This window comes from Malus sylvestris, chromosome 3 (assembly GCF_916048215.2).
Source record: "Malus sylvestris chromosome 3, drMalSylv7.2, whole genome shotgun sequence".
NCBI lineage: Eukaryota > Viridiplantae > Streptophyta > Magnoliopsida > Rosales > Rosaceae > Malus > Malus sylvestris.
Window position 1 is genome coordinate 5,545,250 of NC_062262.1, and position 18,572 is coordinate 5,563,821.

Sequence of the window (18,572 nt, forward strand, 5' to 3'; positions counted from 1 at the left end):
CGGGGGAGTGGTGCCTCCATAGAACTCATAGTACTTTTTGGACGTACGAGTCCAAACACCTCACTTGTTTAAGAACTACTCTTGACACTATCTTCCGAGACCCATCTATAGGCCCTGCAAAGAGCTTCATCTTCTTTTCGGGCCCAAGCCTTTCCTTTCATTGCAGATGTAGCTATTTGAAAATTATTGAAAAAATTAAATGAAAGATTATTGGAAGAGGTAAGATAGTATGGAATGGTGAAAAGGATGCGAGAAATGGTGTAGGAATGACCTAGGTATTTATAGGAAAACAAAAATTAGCATTTTTTCTTTAAATTCGTCCAAAAAAATAAATTCGAATTCCAATGGTAATCTGACATAAACTAGCCATTGGCTGTTAAGTGGACTGGGCTGCAAGGCTGGCGGGCTGGCTGGAAATGGCCAACCTGTTGGCCTGATTTTGGTTTTTTAGCCCAGTGGGGCCCAGAAACCCTTTGGCCTAGCCCTCAGTTAGAGACGGTTTTCGTGTCTTTCAGAGCTATTTTTAACCCCATGGCCCTTTGACTGGGTCGGTTGGAAATAGCCTAACCTCCTAAATTGTTCTCCTTTTTCTTCAAAATCTCATGTTCTTCTATGTTTTGAATCATCAATGCGTAAATGTCGTGATGGGTTCTAACATGCTTGATTTCATCATGAATGTCCTTAATTCATGTGATCGTGGAATTTAGGTGTAAAACTGCGTGTGTTGTATGCGAATGCGGATCTATGGTTTGAAAGGTTAATCAATACAAATGCATTACCTCACTGGTGTAACTCTAAGAAAGAATGGTGCGATGTGAGCTACATCATGAACTATTCTTGACGAATAGCCTATGGCTTAGCGTTAAGAAGATAAGTTTCTAATGAACGCGTCTATATATGTGTAGATGGCGGCGTGTATGCAAGATGAGCCTCTGTTAGGCGTAGAGAAAATATGCGTATGATAGTTGTAGAGAAGATGAACAGTTGTCCTGGTATGGAGAGTAAGCCTATCAATCGGGAATCTAGGATAAGATATCCAATCTTCTTACGATTATGATTGCATTATCTAATTTCAAAGATATCCTAATTTGACTTGAATTATGGTTTTCTTACTTAGGAGACAAGTAACATCTTCAATGTGTAGTATGTCCGACTAAGGACTACGCTCATGGGTTACGAGTATTCCGGTCCCTCTTGCCACCTGAGATGCCACAGGTTATAAGCCCAGAAAATCATATTCCCACATCCTGTATGTTATACGGACCATTTTTTATTTTGTCCATACACAAAGAAACATCCATATATAGTTGGCTATTTATTTCACGAAAAAGGAAGAACATTCATAAAGGAATACAATTATGAAAATAGGGAAATGATATGCTTGGCATATTTATTTCACGAACAACAACAGCAACAAGATATCTTCACCCTTATCCAAGGAAATATTTGAACCAGCTTGCTGAGAGTTTTGGGTGCCTCTTAAGTCCATCATTGTAATCTATATAGACGAAACCAAATCGTAAGGTGTATCCAGAAGCCCATTCAAAATTGTCCAGCAATAACCATGTAAAGTATCCCTTCACATTTACACCATCACTGCACAAAAAGGCGAATTTCAAATGTAAGTATGTCTAGTGTAGTGATAAGTAAAAGATATAAGTTAAACCTTATTTAACTTTTAAAAAGAACTTACTTGATTGCTTTTCGAAGATAGTCGAGGTGGTGGTAGTGGTAATCAATTCTGTGGGTATCATTGAGGGATTGCGGAAGTGACAATGTGGGATCATCGAACTCGTCAAGGCCTGCAATATAATTAATTTTTTATTTGATGTTTTTAATTGACGAAGAGGCGAAGAATTATAGATTCATCATTTCATTCCTATCGATTCAACAGATTGCTAAATGTTTGAGAGTTCCCATCTAGTTTTATATGTAGATCACTTATAGATGTCAACTGCATTTTACACCATATACATGTGAAGCATTAATTATTTAGTTAATTAAGGTTTAAAAATAATTACCGTTCTCAGTAATGTAAATGAGCGGATTATTATATTTGTGCTTTGCGTAGAGTAAAATCTTTCGAATGCCTTTTGGATAAACAACTAGCCAGCTTGAAGCAGCCTGCAACCCCAATTTATGAAGGTAAGTTAACTAAATGAAAAACAATTACTCTTTGAATGCAAATAGTTTAGCTAATTGTTCGATGCGTACCGGAGGACCAATGGGGACTCGATTAAGCTCGGCTGCCACAACATTTAGGAATATGAGATTTTAAATATTTTGATGAACTTAAATTACTCAAATTAAATAATTGGTTTCTCATTTTGTACTCACTTGATTCAAAAACGCGAGCATCGGTCAGGAAGCTTGCATTTGCAGAATTATTATGAGGTTGATTGCTTGAATAGTGAGTATTATAATAATTCATTCCAACAAAATCAAATGACCCTTTTATTAACTTGGATTCTTCTTGTGTAAATTTAGGTAATCTTTCTTTAACAAGAACTTGCATACTGTGCGGATATTGGCCGCTTGTCAATGGCTGCATAAACCTACGTAATCATTGAAATTTCATCAATAAATTTTGTATTATTATCATATAAATGAACACTTAATTGGGTTGATATATAAGTTTGGAATTAATAAACTTGCCATCCAAACATAAAATCCAAAGATCGATTTGCAGCATTCCGATGACGCGTTGCGTTAGAAACCGGCACAAACCAATTTGTCGCTAATGTTATTCCTATGATGCCTTCTTGAGATGCCTGCACATCACCAACCAAACTTACGATATGAAAAAAGGTAAATTAACCCTATCTCATTAATTTAATATTACAACATTGAGTATTAATATGACCTGCTATTTAGTCTTGTACACTTTAACAGCATGTGCATGAGCGAGGAGGAAGTAGTGTGCTACTATATAGGGTTCGGTAGCCGAATCACCGCCCGTGCAGTTTAAGTTCTGCCAAGCAGAACATCGCTCGGGTGCTAATTCTCCTGATGCATAGCCAAACGTAATAAAAGTATATGGCTCATTTAGTGTGATCCAATGCTTTACCCGATCGCCCAATAACTTAAAGCAAAGTTCTGCGTAGTCTCGAAAATGATTGTTGCAACATGGAAAATTAAATATCAGTTGCATGCTGATTTTGAAGGTTTATGCATTATAGCAATATACATTTGAATATCTAAACGATCAATCGTCAAGAAGATAAAGAATTATTATCAATTAGAGAATCAAAGTCTACTACTTACACAATTTGACGGTTTAAGAAACCACCATATTCTTCTTCTAAAGCTTGAGGAAGATCCCAATAAAAGATTGTCGCATATGGCGTTACACCTGTGCATGATCAATAAAAGCAACACGCTCGATTATATAACATGTAACTCTTAATATGTATATATGTACATGTGTGTGTGTGTGTGTGTGTGTGTGTATTTGTAAGGTGGGATGATATATGAGATTAAGCAGTTGCATCACCTTTGTTTAGGAGTTCATTGATGAGATTGTTGTAGTATTGTACTGCTTCCTTGTTCACACCCCCACTTAGCTTTCCATCTAATTATATAATTAAAATTAAGAACATAAGCAAATACATTCGAAAGGGGAACAAAATAGGTTAAACTACAAATATTATTGGTTATATTACTCAGAGCAAACATCATGCATGGACACACTACTTCGTCCCAACTAATTAATGCGAATGCGGATGATCAACTTACTTGGTAACAATCTGGACTATGAGTTAGAGAACCTATAAGCATCCAATCCCATATCCTTCATAATCTTTACATCTTCCTATATAGAATAACGCAATATGTATTATAAGAAAATGCCTCATCTTCAACCTCCTTAATTTTCTTAAGGCCGTAAATTCTTTAATTCTCCTTATACTAATAAATAATTCAGAAGGACTGGAGAACAAAGTTAATGAAATTTTTGAACCTTATAGCGGTGGTATTGATCATCAGCCACGTCCCCATTGCTTCCATCAATGGTTTTTTCTGCAATTAACCATGTAAAATTTTCATTATCTTCATAAACCTCATGGTTTAGGCCTCGTCCCCCATCAATGTCTAACCCTTGTAAAGGTTAAGAATAAATCTGTATTAATCAAGGTTCAATTCAATCTGGCACCGGTGTAGGTACCTGGGTACTGGTGGGTGAAGTTATCCCATATGCTTGGTCCTTTACCACCTTCATCCCATGCACCTTCATACTGAAATTAATTTACACATATAAGGGTACAAAATGAGCATGTTAGTATTTTCCTGCATGTATGCTAATAGGTCTGACATTAAATAAAAACCCTAACAACTCATTAAGTGCAGAAACACAAACTTGGTAAGATGCTGAAGCTGAACCAAATACAAAGCCTGATGGAAAACTGCTTCTGTTCAGGGAAGCACTGCTATAACTACTAGGTATAACAGCAGTAGTTTTACTATCTGCTGCTGTAAAGCCATTTAGTTGTAGCACACCCAACAGCAGTGACTGTAACCTCATTGCCATTGCTAATTAGGGCTTTTGGTGAACTGGAATGGTTTTGGCCTTCCTCGCGTGGCGTTTATATAGAGAAAGTATGTATGAGGAAAACATGTAACCCTTAATATTTAATTAAGAACGTGGATCAATACAGATAATAAATAATTAGTAAAAGTATAGATTGTAAATAAGTACCAAAAGTCTTCGATATCAATTGGCTAGACACCTTCGCAACATTATAAATAATTTAGAATATCACGAGAATATAGCCCTATATAATCTAATCATGATAAGGTCATGACTTGCATAGTTGCATTAAGTTGCCCTACATAATCTAATCGTGATAAGGTCATGACTTGCATTAAGTTGGGAACGTGCACATGGCATACGTGAAACTTAATATCTTGGAGATTTCAATGAACATATTATGGTGAGGTGAAAATTTTATTAAGGATGGGGTAAAAAAAGCAGGGGGTGAAAGTCTATTTCTTCACGTTTTTCCTCCAAACCAATTGAAATGTGTAACAAGTTAAGAGGTATTGTACATACAAAAATGAATTAAGTACTTGTTTGTGGGAACTGGATATACTGATTTGTTAATATTAACGTTGTTCCATATTTTGTAATTATTTTAGAGTTAGATATGTTTAATTCCTGCTTGGAATTTGACAATTTGTTAAGGAAATTCAACTAGTCTCAATAACATAATAAAAGACTACAAAAGTGTTCTAGAGGGCTGGCCACTACACCAAAACTGTCAAAAAGTGGATTGAAATAGAGATGTATCCCTATGCTAGTTTGGAGGGTTCGCGCCTAATCCATTGCTATAGCAAAATTGTCAAAAAAAAAAAATAGTTATATTGTAGAAATTGTCAAAAAGTGGATTGAAATAGAGATGTATCCTTATGCTAGTTTGGAGGCATCACGCCTAATGCATCGCTACAGCAAAATTGTCGAAAAAATTAGTTATATTGTAGTTATGATAGCAGGCAACGGGAACAAAAAGGTTCCACAGTTCTGGTTCTAGACTTCTAAGAGAGTAATTAGAATACGAGAGTGTAAAGGGTAAAGTTTTAGTTCTAGTTCTATACTTTCTTGGGACAAAGGTTTTATATACACGAATTCACACATCCATCTTGAATAAAACTTTATTTTATTTTTTTTTATTTTTAAGAAACGTCTGCGATACAAGAGAATTTTATTGGTAACGAAAGAAAGTTACATCTAGTTAAAAGGGACATAAACTTTACCTCTCATAATACAAGGAAAAAAAAAGAAGCTTTAATGAAAAGAACTTGGACCTAACTTTAATTTAACCAAATACTACCATAAACTATTATTTAACCTAATAAACCTAAAATTTAATCTTAATGACAAACTATTTATATACTAGCCCTCCAAATATAAAAGCTCGCGACGAGCTAAAAGCTCAACGCAATAATTTTTTTTTTTCAAACTTGCCCCTAACGGAAAGCCTATTACCTTATTAAATATGAAGCTGATGAAATGGCGTCCACCATCCCCACTTCCATTTTCCACTGCCGTCCACCATCCCACTTTCATCATTCCAACTACCACACGTGCCAAACTAATAAACAAAACCAACTGTCTTTTGTTTCACTATGGGTATGTAGAAAACTTGATTTTTAAAGTGAGCTTTAGATGATTTTTGTTTTTTTAATTCAAAAAATATAGCTATTTTTGTATGTTTATCTAATTCATAGAATATTGCTATTTTTGTATGTAAAAAGATTTCATGGTCCTGCAATTTAATTGCAGTCAAATTGTTTATTTATTTTTCGTTGCTCAACACAATTTTGATACATTTCTCAACAGTCCTTATGTCATTTTTTTTTACAGACACTGCTCCTGACGGAAGAATCCCAAAAGAGCCATGAATACAAAAAAGGAAAAACGTATTTATCAAAGTATTATATGTTTTTCAAACCCACCAAAAAAAAAAGAGAAGAGGGGACTGAAAATTTCCTGAAGCTGAATTCAACCTGTTATACATAGCCAAATCAAAAGTAATCCATATATAGATTATACTATTAAATAGCAATATATAAGACTACCATTTTTTGGATAAAGACGTGCGATCAATCAAGATTCAAGATTGTGTTATTTGGTCAAAACTTTGTCTTTATTTTGTTCATTTTCAAAAATAGTCTGAGTTATTTTAGTTTAATTTCTGAAATAGTACAGGGTTATTTTGGTTCAGTTTCAGAAATAGTGTGGGTTATTTTGCTGTAGTTCCCGAAATAGCGTGGATTATTTTTTTTCAGTTTAAATTATTGTGTGGGTTATATTGTTGTAGTTATAAAAATAATGTGTATTTGTTCCCTTCAAGAAATAGTGTGGGTTATTTTGGTTTAGTTTTCAGAAATAGTGTGTAATTTTGCTATAGTTCCATAAATAGTATGAGTTATTTTGGTTTAGTTTTAGCTATAGTGTTGGTTATTTTGCTTTAGTTTTAGAAATAGTGTTTATTTTGTTCCCTTCCACAAATACTATTATGGCTCAGTTTCAGAAATAGTATGCGACACACCCCGACCCGAAATGTCCACTAGGACTCTGAATCGAGCTGTGCTGGTCGACACCTGGAAGGTGACGAAGCCATAAAGTGTAGTGATGTGGAAGATGTGAATAAATTTAAACCTAAAAGTGCCTAAATACAGAGTGAGCTGTGAGCGGGAATGAACCCAATTCACACGTGATGACATAACATAAGTACAGTACAGTAAAATAGAGTGAGAATTATACCATCGATGGTAATCGTCTACACCAAGATTTGCCAATAATCCTCGTCGGTACGAAACTTTGCTACTAGAACCTGGGGGGCGAAAAATAGAAGGGTGAGTGGGCAAAAACAAAACTTTAGAAAACACAATTCTCTTTTCTGAAAGTAATAACCCCTCACTGTAAAACTCATATAATTTCCAAGGAAATAATAACACGTAGGTACATAAGGATAATGCTTATAAGCAATGAAAACAGAGGTATGCCAGGTCAAGATGTTCAACCATAAAATGTGTAAGCCAGGTGATACGAATCAATGTAAAATAGTATGCCAGCCGGAGTCGCCTAATGTGACATGTACAGTTGAATCTATAACTCGTCAAGTATGCCTGCACATGAGTCTGAACCGCCTATTGTGGTCTGTACGACAAGGCTAGGTGTAGATAAGTATGCTCAAGTGCTACGCTCACGTGAAGGCTGTGCGAATAATCACGGGTCACCTACGAGTCGAAACCACCTATTATGGTCTGTACGACAGGGTTGTGCACCAAACTTGGATCTAAGGTGAGCGTGCGGTGCAGGAGGTGAACATAACGGGCGGAAGCACTAACACCGGGGTGCAGGATAATGAGTTCTAAATGCATCTATGTATAATCACAACGATACATTCCACTATCATCAATATATATCACTTGAAGCTTACCTGAACGTCCGCAGCGTCAAACAACAACATGCATATCTATTCTAATGCATATTCTAAAATGTAATGCAATTGACATGGCATTTAAAATTGTAAATCCATTTAAAACAATTTATGGGAAAATGTAGAGCATATATATGTATATAGAAAACCAAAAGCCCACTCACCTGGAGTTCACGCTACAACTCCCTTGCACGAAAATCAAGGTGTCACGAACGATCGTCGTCTAGAATAATTATCAAATAACGTCTCATAATTCTTATCGATAGAACACATAAATTACATAAAACACATCCCCAAGGACATTCGAAAATGATTCGAAACCCATTGACCAAAAGTCAACTGACGGTTGACGGTAGGGTCCGCAACCCTACCAAACTCGATCCGGAAGATCCGTACCTCATATTTTCAATCCATATCTTCCAAAGATCTACATTATGCTTCTAGAACATCATACTAAAGTTTCATTATGATCCAACGGTTTTATCTTCGCCAATTGCAAATTCAAGTGGCGGTCGACGTTTTATTTTACAAACTTACAAATCTAATTTGGGAAGATCCCTAAGTTGGATTCCCAATCTGGAAGTTCCTAAGGTCCTCAAATATTACGAATAAAAAGCTATTAAAGTTTGGTGACGATCCATCGGTTGGATCGTCGATTCGTATAATGACCAAGTAACGGACCTTAGCGAAATTGTACCAAAACAATGGAATTTCATTAATCAGATATCACATATGGAATTGGGTATGAAGTTTAGCCTAGGAAGGTCAAGGGATGCCTCGACTCACGCGTCTCCGTATCCTACGGTCGACCGCCCTAACTCGCCAGAAAAATAAACTATTTCTAAAAATTCTCAAACTTCATAGAAATGAAGATCTCAATGAGTAAAGCAAGTCTTATACCTGCGGCCAAGTCCAATTTGGCCGGGAAGAGCTTCAAATCGCCAAGAACTCGTCAGAATCCTAGAATTTGGGTGTCTTTCAATTCGATCAATCCGCAACACCACGGCCCCTAAAACTATTTAGGCTTTGTTCCTGACCTCCAGAGAAGTGTTTTAGAAATGGGTGGATCGTCGCCTAGTACCCACGAAGCCGTGCGTCGGCCTTCATGAGATTGGAAGCAAAACTCTATATTTTTGGGCTGAAATGGTGGATGGGAGGCCACATGAGTGATTTTCAATTGATGGATGGTGGTGATCAATGAGAAAAATGGCAGAAATTCGCTGGATTTGGAATCGGATCGAAACTGGGTTGTGCATGGGTTGAAAGGGAAGGGTTCATGATCCCGTGCCTCTCACTCCTCTCTCCTTTCTTCCCTTCTCTTCCTTCCATTGGTCCACTCACCTCCTCATTCTCTGGTTCGTCCGCCTCCCATCAGACGGGGACTTCCTCCCCCGCACCACCTTCCTTCCATTTCTCCTTATTTTTTGATTGGTCATCTCTTTCTTTTAACTTAGCGGCCCTTTATTTCCTTCCCTTACTTCTGATTGGTTACCATTCCCACATGGTGGGAGTTCAAATAATTTATAATCTAAAATGTAAGTAACCAATTTCAAAAGTCCGTAACTATACCGTTATAATCTGGACTAGCAAAAGGTCTATGCCTATGCGTTCATACCATCGGGTACTATGCAAATACGCCAAAAGAATAAGTTATACGCTTCTCTAGACGATGGTCAACGGAAGTCAAAGTCCTTGCCCTTAGAGCATTTTCGTCAATTCACGTTTTTAAAATTAATAAAAACGTGAAATTAGGAACGGGTTGTCATAGTATGAGTTAGTTTGCCGTGGTTTCAGAAATAGTGGGAGTTATTTTAAGGGAACTTTAACGAAAAGTTCCCGGTACTGTTCACTTTAACGAAAAACCACAATTTTATACGAAAAAGTCAATCATGGTACTATTCACTTTACCCTTTATTTTGTCCTTATCGTTAAAACTCTAAGTTTTCAAACCCTTTTCATTAATTTTCCTTTATTTTAATTACGTTTCAGAAATAGTGTGAATTAGTTTGATTACGTCTCAAAAATAGTGTGAATTATTTTAATTTTTTTGTTTATCTTGAAAAAGATATAAGTATTATAATGGAGTAGAATCATAAAGGCATCCTTCTCCTTCATGATAAATTCCAAACGTTAACGCGAACAAGGAAATTTAAGGATTTTGTTTAGTGTGGGTGAATACATATAAACGCGACAAAGTATAAAGGCCTTCTTGTTTGTAGCTTGATTCATTCCTTGTTTTAATATAGTCATGATGATGTTTTCCTCAAGTCATCCATCGATTCCAACCCTTTATATATGCTAGAGATGAAGAAGCTAATTAATGCTAACAAAAGTAAAGAATGTAAAGGAGAAAAAAAATAAGAGAAAAAAGAAAATAATATTGCAGTCTTATCGGATTAGAAATGTGATTGTGTAAATCCTAGTGTATCTAGGAGTATCTTGTATATTCCCTTTAGTAGTTTAATTCCTATTAGAAATGTAATCCCATTAGGATACAAATTCTACCTATCCTACTACCATCAATAAAGGTACAAGGGGATGATACAACATGCAACTTTGAATTACATTTCTCTTTTCTCTGTATTGCCGCCGGCCTCTCTCCCTCTCTGTCCTTTGTACAGTTCAGTAAAATAGGCCTACAACACGTTACCAGCACGCTCTTGCCAGAAGCTAAGGAAGTAAAAGATCATGGATGAGGCTTCCTTCTACAAATTCAAAGACTTTCAATTGATTTCTGCCAATCAGGTTCTTCTAAAATAAATTAAGATATTTGAAAAAACCTTGAAGCATGAAATAGGATTTCGAGTGCCACGTGTTGGGATGTAATTAGTTGTGCAAATTTTAGATAGGATCAAGTCTTTTTTGAGGTGGATGTTGAAATAACACCCACCCTTTACAAATTTCCCAACAACCGTGATGAGTAAAGGGTTTTTTCATGTCCTCTGTATACAAAGAGCTTCATCTTGTTTTGGGGTCCAAGCCCTTCCTTTCATTGCAGATGTGGCCATTTGAAAATTATTCAAAAAATTAAATGAAAGATTATTGGAAGAGGTAAAATAGTATGGAATGGTGAAAAGGATGCGAGAAATGGTGTAGGAATGACTTAGGTATTTATAGGAAAAAAAAAATTAGCATTGTTTTTTAAATTCGTCCAAAAAAAAAATTCAAATTCCAATGGTAATCTGACGTCAACTAACCATTGGCTGTCAAGTGGGCTGGGCTGCAGGGCTGGCTGGCTGGCTGGAAATGACCAACCCGCTGGCCCGATTTTGGTTTTTTAGCCTAGTGGGGCCCAGAAACCCTTTGGCCTAGCCCTCAGTTAGAGACGGGTTTCGTGTCATTTAAAGCTATTTTTAACCTCATGGCCCTTTGACTGGGTCGGTTGGAGATGGCCTAACCTCCTAAATTGTTCTTCTTTTTCTTCAAAATCGCATGTTCATCTATGTTTTGAATCATCAATACGTAAATGTCGTGATGGGTTCTAACATGCTTGATTTCATCAAGAATGTCCTTAATTCATGTGATAGTGGAATTTAGGTGTAAAACTATGTGTGTTGTTTGCGAATGCAGATTTATGGTTTGAAAGGTTAATCAATACAAATGCATTACCTCACTGGCTATTTGAAAATTATTGAAAAATTAAATGAAAGATTATTGGAGGAGGTAAGATAGTATGGAATGGTGAAAAGGATGTGAGAAATGGTGTAGGAATGACTTAGGTATTTATAGGAAAAAAATAGCATTTTTTTTTTAAATTCGTCCAAAAAAAAAATTCAAATTCCAATGGTAATCTGACTTCAACTAGCCGTTGGCTGTCAAATAGGCTGGGCTGCAGGGCTGGCTGGCTGGCTGGAAATGGCCAACCCACTGGCCTGATTTTGGTTTTTTAGCCCAATGGGGCCCAGAAACCCTTTGGCCTAGCCGTCAGTTAGAGACGGTTTTCGTGTCATTTAAAGCTATTTTTAACCCCAGACCCTTTGACTGGGTCGGTTGGAGATGGCCTAACCTCTTAAATTGTTCTCCTTTTTCTTCAAAATCTCATGTTCATCTATGTTTTGAATCATCAATGCGTAAATGTCGTGATGCGTTACGAGTATTCTGGTCCCTCTTGCCAACTGAGATGCCACAGGTTATAAGCCCAGAAAATCATATTCCCACATCCTGTATGTTATGGGACCATTTTTTATTTTGTGCATACACAAAGAAACATCCAAATATAGTTGGCGTATTTATTTCACGAAAAAGGAAGAACATTCATAAAGGAATACAATTATGAAAATAGGGAAATGATATGCTTGGCATATTTATTTCACGAACAACAACCGCAGCAGGATATCTTCACCATTATCTGAGGAAATATTTGAACCAGCTTGCTGATAGTTTTGGGTGCCTCTTAAGTCCATCATTGTAATCTATATAGACGAAACCAAATCGTAAGGTGTATCCAGAAGCCCATTCAAAATTGTTCAACAATGACCATGCAAAGTATCCCTTCACATTTACACCATCATTGCACAACAAAGGCAAATTTCAAATGTAAGTACGTCTAGTGTAGTGATAAGTAAAAGATATAAGTTAAACCTTATTTAACTTTTAAAAAGAACTTACTTGATTGCTTTTTGAAGATAGTCGAGGTGGTGGTAGTGGTAATCAATTCTGTGGGTATCATTGAGGGATTGCGGAAGTGACAATGTGGGATCATCGAACTCGTCAAGGCCTGCAATATAATTAATTTTTTATTTGATGTTTTTAATTGACGAAGAGGCGAAGAATTATAGATTCATCATTTCATTCCTATCGATTCAACAGATTGCTAAATGTTTGAGAGTTCCCATCTAGTTTTATATGTTGATCACTTATAGATGTCAACTGCAATTTACACCATATACATGTGAAGCATTAATTATTTAGTTAATTAAGGTTTAAAAACAATTACCGTTCTCAGTAATGTAAATGAGCGGATTATTATATTTGTGCTTTGCGTAGAGTAAAATCTCTCGAATGCCTTTTGGATAAACAACTAGCCAGCTTGAAGCAGCCTGCAACCCCAATTTATGAAGGTAAGTTAACTAAATGAAAAACAATTACTCTTTGAATGCAAATAGTTTAGCTAAGTGTTCGATGCGTACCGGAGGACCAATGGGGACTCGATTAAGCTCGGCTGCCACAACATTTAGGAATATGAGATTTTAAATATTTTGATGAACTTAAATTACTCAAATTAAATAATTGGTTTCTCATTTTGTACTCACTTGATTCAAAAACGTGAGCATCGGTCAGGAAGCTTGCATTTGCAGAATTATTAGGAGGTTGATCGCTTGAATAGTGAGTAGTATAATAATTCATTCCAACAAAATCAAATGAACCTTTAATTAACTTGGATTCTTCTTGTGTAAATTTAGGTAATCTTTCTTTAACAAGAACTTGCATACTGTGCGGATATTGGCCGCTTGTCAATGGCTCCATAAACCTACATAATCATTGAAATTTCATCAATAAATTTTGTATTATTATCATATAAATGAACACTTAATTGGGTTGATATATAAGTTTGGAATTAATAAACTTGCCATCCAAACATAAAATCCAAAGATCGATTTGCAGCATTCCGATGACGCGTTGTGTTAGAAACCGGCACAAACCAATTTGTCGCTAATGTTATTCCTATCACGCCTTCTTGAGATGCGTGCACATCACCACCCAAACTTGATTAGTTACGGTATGAAAAAAGGTAAATTAACCCTATCTCATTAATTTAATATTACAACATTGAGTATTAATATGACCTGATATTTAGTCTTGTACACTTTAACAGCATGTGCATGAGCGAGGAGGAAGTGGTGTGCTACTATATAGGGTTCGGTAGCCGAATCACCGCCGGTGCAGTTTAAGTTCTGCCAAGCAGAACATCGTCCGGGTGCTAATTCTCCTGATGCATAGCCAAAAGTAATAAAAGTATATGGCTCATTTAGTGTGATCCAATACTTTACCCGATCGCCAAATAACTTAAAGCAAAGTTCTGCATAGTCTCGAAAATGATTGCTGCAACATGGAAAATTAAAAATCAGTTGCATGCTGATTTTGAAGGTTTACGCATTATAGCAATATACATTTGAATATCTAAACGATCAATCGTCAAGAAGATAAAGAATTATTATCAATTATAGAATCAAAGTCTACGACTTACACAATTTGACGGTTTAAGAAACCACCATATTCTTCTTCTAAAGCTTGAGGAAGATCCCAATGAAAGATTGTCGCATATGGCGTTACACCTGTGCATGATCAATAAAAGCAACACGCTCGATTATATAACATGTAACTCTTAATATGTATATATGTACATGTGTGTGTGTGTGTGTGTGTGTGTGTGTGTGTGTGTGTATTTGTAAGGTGGGATGATATATGAGATCAAGCAGTTGCATCACCTTTGTTTAGGAGTTCATTGATGAGATTGTTGTAGTATTGTACTCCTTCCTTGTTCACACCCCCACTTAGCTTTCCATCTAATTATATAATTAAAATTAAGAACATAAGGAAATACATTCGAAAGGGGAACAAAATAGGTTAACTACAGATATTATTGGTTATATTACTCAGAGCAAACATTATGCATGGACACACTACTTTGTCCCAACTAATTAATGCGAATGCGGATGATCAACTTACTTGGTAACAATCTGGACCATGAGATAGAGAACCTATAAGCATCCAATCCCATATCCTTCATAATCTTTACATCTTCCTATATAGAATAACGCAATATGTATTATAAGAAAATGCCTCATCTTCAACCTCCTTAATTTTCTTAAGGCCGTAAATTCTTTAATTCTCCTTATACTATTGAATAATTCAGAAGGACTGGAGAACAAAGTTAATGAAATTTTTGAACCTTATGGCGGTGGTATTGATCATCAGCCACGTCCCCATTGCTTCCATCAATGATTTTTTCTGCAATTAACCATGTAAAATTTTCATTATCTTCATAAACTTCATGGTTTAGGCCTTGTCCCCCATCAATGTCTAACCCTTGTAAAGGTTAAGAATAAATCTTTATTAATCAAGGTTCAATTCAATCTGGCACCGGTGTAGGTACCTGCAGTGGCGGATCCACAGTGGGGTCAATGGGGTCGCACGACCCCTTGGAAGCCATGGAAACAACCTTAGAGATCCATTGGAGCTACTGGTGCGACCCCTTGGAGTTGCTGGTGAGACCCCTTGGCTGCACACCAAGTGTTCGATGAAAGGTCTGAAAGAACCAAGGATGCTATCAAGTTCAAGGTTCGGTTGCTACCTTATGCATTACATACTGCGTCCCTTCTATTTTCTCATGTATATATGCTTCCTTCCTTACAATCCTCTGTGCAGGAAACATATACAAGGCGTATGACAACTTGTTTGGCTGCAGGTTCGTCCTACCAAGTTGTACTACTTTGTTAGTTGCATATTAATGGGGTATGCTCTCTTGCGATAACTTTGTACAAATACGTGCAGATGGGATTGTAATCAACATGGTCGTCGGGGGTGAGCTAGTAACTCTCAAAAGTCTTGAAGAAAGTAGCAACCTGGTCATAGCTGAGATGCCCATACATGTGAGTTTGTTAATGCGTATGTTTCCCACATTTCTTGTATCATATCTTGTATCGCAGGTTATACTTATAGCCGTTTCTGTTAAAAAAAAATTGCGCCCTACGCGCGCTATCCTTATTGACCCCCCAAACATTATTTTCTGGATCCGCCACTGGGTACCTGGATACTGGTGGGTGAAGTTATCCCATATGCTTGGTCCTTTACCACCTTCATCCCATGCACCTTCATACTGAAATTAATTTACACATATAAGAGTACAAAATGAGCATGTTAGTATTTTCCTGCATGTATGCTAATAGGTCTGACATTAAATAAAAACCCTAACAACTTATTAAGTGCAGAAACACAAACTTGGTAAGATGCTGAAGCTGAACCAAATACAAAGCCTGATGGAAAATTGCTTCTGTTCAGGGAAGCACTGCTATAACGACTAGGTATAACAGCAGTAGTTTTACTATCTACCGCTGCAAAGCCAGTTACTAGTAGCGCACCCAACAGCAGTTACTGTAACCTCATTGCCATTGCTAATTAGGGCTTTTGGTGAACTGCAATGGTTTTGGCCTTCCTCGCGTGCCGTTTATATAGAGAAAGTATGTACGAGGAAAACATGTAACCCTTAATATTTAATTAAGAACGTGGATCAATACAGATAATAAATAATTAGTAAAAGTATAGATTGTAAATAAGTACCAAAAGTCTTCGATATCAATTGGCTAGACACCTTCGCAACATTATAAATAATTTAGAATATCACGAGAATATAGCCCTATATAATCTAATCGTGATAAGGTCATGACTTGCATAGTTGCATTAAGTTTCCCTACATAATCTAATCGTGATAAGGTCATGACTTGCATTAAGTTGGGAACGTGCATATAGCGTATGTGAAACTTAATATCTTGGAGATTTCAATGAACATATTATGGTGAGGTGAAAATTTTATTAGGGATGGGGTGAAAAAAGCAGGGGGTGAAAGTCTATTTCTTCACGTTTTTCCTCCAAACCTATTGAAATGTGTAACAAGGTAAGAGGTATTGTACATACAAAAACGAATTAAGTACTTGTTTGTGGGAACTGGATATACTGGTTTGTTAATATTAATGTTGTTCCATATTTTGTAATTATTTTAGAGTTAGATATGTTTAATTCCAGCTTGGAATTTGACAATTTGTTAAGGAAATTCAGCTGGTCTCAGTAACATAATAAAATACTACAAAAGTGTTCTAGAGGGCTGACCACTACACCAAAATTGTCAAAAAGTGGATTGAAATAGAGATGTATCCCTGTGCTAGTTTGGAGGGTTCGCGCCTAATCCATTGCTACAGCAAAATTATTAAAAAAAAATAGTTATATTGTAGAAATTGTCAAAAAATGGATTGAAATAGAGATGTATCCTTATGCTAGTTTGGAGGGTTCACGCCTAATGCATCGCTACAGCAAAATTGTCGAAAAAATTAGTTATATTGTAGTTATGATAGCAGGCAACGGGAACAAAAGGTTCCACAGTTCTGGTTCTAGACTTCTAAGAGAGTAATTAGAATACGAGAGTGTAAAGGGTAAAGTTTTAGTTCTAGTTCTGTACTTTCTTGGGACAAAGGTTTTATATACACGAATTCACACATCCATCTTGAATAAAACTTTTTTTTATTTTTTTTTATTTTTAAGAAACGTCTGCGATACAAGAGAATTTTATTGGTAATGAAAGAAAGTTACATCTAGTTAAAAGGGACAAAAACTTTACCTCTCATAATACAAGGAAAAAAAGAAGAAGCTTTAATGAAAAGAACTTGGACCTAACTTTAATTTAACCAAATACTACCATAAACTATTATTTAACCTAATAAACTTAAAATTTAATCTTAATGACAAACTATTCATATACCAGCCCTCCAAACATAAAAGCTTGCGACCGAACTAAAAGCTCAACGCAATAATTTTTTTTTTCAAACTTGCCCCTAACGGAAAACCTATTACCTTATTAAATATGAAGGTGATGAAATGGCGTCCACCATCCCCACTTCCATTTTCCACTGCCATCCACCATCCCACTTTCATTATTCCAACTACCACACGTGCCAAACTAATAAACAAAACCAACTGTGCTTTGTTTCACTATGGGTATGTAGAAAACTTGATTTTTAAAGTGAACTTTAGAAGATTTTTGTTTTTTTAATTCATAAAATATAGCTATTTTTGTATGTTTTTCTAATTCATAGAATATTGCTATTTTTGTATGTAAAAAGATTTCATGGTCCTGCAATTTAATTTCAGTCAAATTGTTTATTTATTTTTCGTTGCTCAACACAGTTTTGATACATTTCTCAACAGTCCTTATTTTTCGTTGCTCAACACAGTTTTGATACATTTCTCAACAATCCTTGGAGGTTTGTAATTTGCACTGTAACATGCGCAATACTCTCTTCGGAATTATACGCGCATGTGTGTGTATAAATGAAGACAACAAATTTCCTTTTCCTTTTTTTTTTAATACAAGAAGCAAATGTAATTTGTCTTACATCAGAAGTGACCAAAACAGAAGCAAAACCATAATAAACAAGAAGCATATGGTATCGGGTATAAGCTGCAAAGATCATAAGTATCAGGTAAATACAAACTAACAAGAAGCATATGGTATCGGGTACAAGCTGCAAAGATCATAAGTATCAGGTAAATACAAACTAACATATATTAAGATCCACATAACAGAATACTAAGTGATCAAAACACTAAGCATCGGGAGGTACAAACCAAAGTATGACCAAACAAACTGATCGAATCATCACCAAATCGGAAAATTCATTCATACCAGATGTGGAATAATTATTAAGTACACTCGTAAACATTTATTTAAAAAAAAACAAAAATAAAAACAAAAAATTATGATAATTCTTGTTTCCACAAAGATGTTCAACGCTAATATACTATTGTCATTGACGGTATGTAATTAAAACTCCAAGGACTTCTTTTTGGTTACAAAAGGCTCTAACTAATTCTTCCCCTCTTTATCGGGGTAAACTTAAAATTTAATCTTAATGACAAACT

The 18,572-nt window shown here is 35.9% G+C and overlaps 1 long non-coding RNA gene and 2 pseudogenes across 1 annotated transcript; 1 reads left to right on the forward strand and 2 right to left on the reverse strand.

Annotated features, from left to right (window-relative positions):
- Positions 1–1,307: 1,307 nt before the first annotated feature.
- LOC126616553 (beta-glucosidase 12-like) lies at positions 1,308–4,540 on the reverse strand (annotated as a pseudogene).
- A 7,609-nt stretch (positions 4,541–12,149) lies between these two features.
- Positions 12,150–16,052, reverse strand: LOC126616552 (cyanogenic beta-glucosidase-like; annotated as a pseudogene).
- Positions 15,039–15,574, forward strand: LOC126616555 (uncharacterized). The gene is made up of 2 exons (XR_007621194.1): positions 15,039–15,348; positions 15,435–15,574. It is a non-coding gene; the product is annotated as an uncharacterized LOC126616555 (long non-coding RNA).
- Positions 16,053–18,572: the final 2,520 nt, after the last annotated feature.